The sequence below is a fragment of the Haemaphysalis longicornis genome, unplaced genomic scaffold, assembly GCF_048455015.1.
Source record: "Haemaphysalis longicornis isolate Haplotype H1 unplaced genomic scaffold, Haemaphysalis longicornis Haplotype H1 scaffold_8, whole genome shotgun sequence".
NCBI lineage: Eukaryota > Metazoa > Arthropoda > Arachnida > Ixodida > Ixodidae > Haemaphysalis > Haemaphysalis longicornis.
In genome coordinates this window covers 133,764,427-133,766,739 of record NW_027526445.1, presented here as the reverse complement: position 1 = coordinate 133,766,739, position 2,313 = coordinate 133,764,427, and the positions used below count along the sequence as shown (strand labels likewise).

Below are 2,313 nucleotides of genomic sequence, written 5' to 3'. Positions count from 1 at the left end.
ACCGGTCTGGTGCGATAACCACTACGCTACCGGCGGGGCGATTTTCCCATTCACTTTCTGGGGTATTTATGTTAGGTATGTTTGTTTCCTGTGCTTGGGGGTGGTAGCCAGCGCCATTCGGACTAATCGGGGTGAAGGGGACCTTCTTTTTAACCCCCGGGTCGTGACTCGAGTGTCTACGACATGTCCAGAGTGGTCGACCAGCTTTGAACCCTCTTAAGCTCCCTTTGGCAACAAGACTGCCAGAACCGAGGCCCTCGCTATGCATGTAGCGAATCAGAATAGGAAATGAGGGGCTCGTTGAAAATAACACAGAAATAAGGGTTGGCAGTCGAGAAAACCTCGGAAAGCAAAGGGGAGGATGTGGTAGATCATTGAAACAGATTAAGAATTTGGAAAGAAAGAAAGAAAGTGAAGAAAAAATGCCCGCCAGGTGGGTTCCGAACCCACGACCTCCAGAATACCGGTCTGGTGCGATAACCACTACGCTACCGGCGGGGCGATTTTCCCATTCACTTTCTGGGGTATTTATGTTAGGTATGTTTGTTTCCTGTGCTTGGGGGTGGTAGCCAGCGCCATTCGGACTAATCGGGGTGAAGGGGACCTTCTTTTTAACCCCCGGGTCGTGACTCGAGTGTCTACGACATGTCCAGAGTGGTCGACCAGCTTTGAACCCTCTTAAGCTCCCTTTGGCAACAAGACTGCCAGAACCGAGGCCCTCGCTATGCATGTAGCGAATCAGAATAGGAAATGAGGGGCTCGTTGAAAATAACACAGAAATAAGGGTTGGCAGTCGAGAAAACCTCGGAAAGCAAAGGGGAGGATGTGGTAGATCATTGAAACAGATTAAGAATTTGGAAAGAAAGGAAGAAAGTGAAGAATAAATGCCCGCCGGGTGGGATCCGAACCCACGACCTCCAGAATACCGGTCTGGTGCGATAACCACTACGCTACCGGCGGGGCGATTTTCCCATTCACTTTCTGGGGTATTTATGTTAGGTATGTTTGTTTCCTGTGCTTGGGGGTGGTAGCCAGCGCCATTCGGACTAATCGGGGTGAAGGGGACCTTCTTTTTAACCCCCGGGTCGTGACTCGAGTGTCTACGACATGTCCAGAGTGGTCGACCAGCTTTGAACCCTCTTAAGCTCCCTTTGGCAACAAGACTGCCAGAACCGAGGCCCTCGCTATGCATGTAGCGAATCAAAATAGGAAATGAGGGGCTCGTCGATGAGGGGCTCGTCGAGCCCCTCATTTCCTATTCTGATTCGCTACATGCATAGCGAGGGCCTCGGTTCTGGCAGTCTTGTTGCCAAAGGGAGCTTAAGAGGGTTCAAAGCTGGTCGACCACTCTGGACATGTCGTAGACACTCGAGTCACGACCCGGGGGTTAAAAAGAAGGTCCCCTTCACCCCGATTAGTCCGAATGGCGCTGGCTACCACCCCCAAGCACAGGAAACAAACATACCTAACATAAATACCCCAGAAAGTGAATGGGAAAATCGCCCCGCCGGTAGCGTAGTGGTTATCGCACCAGACCGGTATTCTGGAGGTCGTGGGTTCGGATCCCACCTGGCGGGCATTTTTTCTTCACTTTCTTTCTTTCTTTCCTAATTCTTAATCTGTTTCAATGATCTACCACATCCTCCCCTTTGCTTTCCGAGGTTTTCTCGACTGCCAACCCTTATTTCTGTGTTATTTTCAACGAGCCCCTCATTTCCTATTCTGATTCGCTACATGCATAGCGAGGGCCTCGGTTCTGGCAGTCTTGTTGCCAAAGGGAGCTTAAGAGGGTTCAAAGCTGGTCGACCACTCTGGACATGTCGTAGACACTCGAGTCACGACCCGGGGGTTAAAAAGAAGGTCCCCTTCACCCCGATTAGTCCGAATGGCGCTGGCTACCACCCCCAAGCACAGGAAACAAACATACCTAACATAAATACCCCAGAAAGTGAATGGGAAAATCGCCCCGCCGGTAGCGTAGTGGTTATCGCACCAGACCGGTATTCTGGAGGTCGTGGGTTCGGATCCCACCTGGCCGGCATTTTTTCTTCACTTTCTTTCTTTCTTTCCAAATTCTTAATCTGTTTCAATGATCTACCACATCCTCCCCTTTGCTTTCCGAGGTTTTCTCGACTGCCAACCCTTATTTCTGTGTTATTTTCAACGAGCCCCTCATTTCCTATTCTGATTCGCTACATGCATAGCGAGGGCCTCGGTTCTGGCAGTCTTGTTGCCAAAGGGAGCTTAAGAGGGTTCAAAGCTGGTCGACCACTCTGGACATGTCGTAGACACTCGAGTCACGACCCGGGGGTT

General features: G+C 50.8%; 1 non-coding gene across 1 annotated transcript; it reads right to left on the bottom strand.

Annotated features, from left to right (window-relative positions):
• Positions 1-887: 887 nt before the first annotated feature.
• Trnat-ggu (transfer RNA threonine (anticodon GGU)) lies at positions 888-960 on the bottom strand. The gene has a single exon. It is a non-coding gene; the product is annotated as a tRNA-Thr (tRNA).
• Between the last annotated feature and the right edge of the window lie 1,353 nt (positions 961-2,313).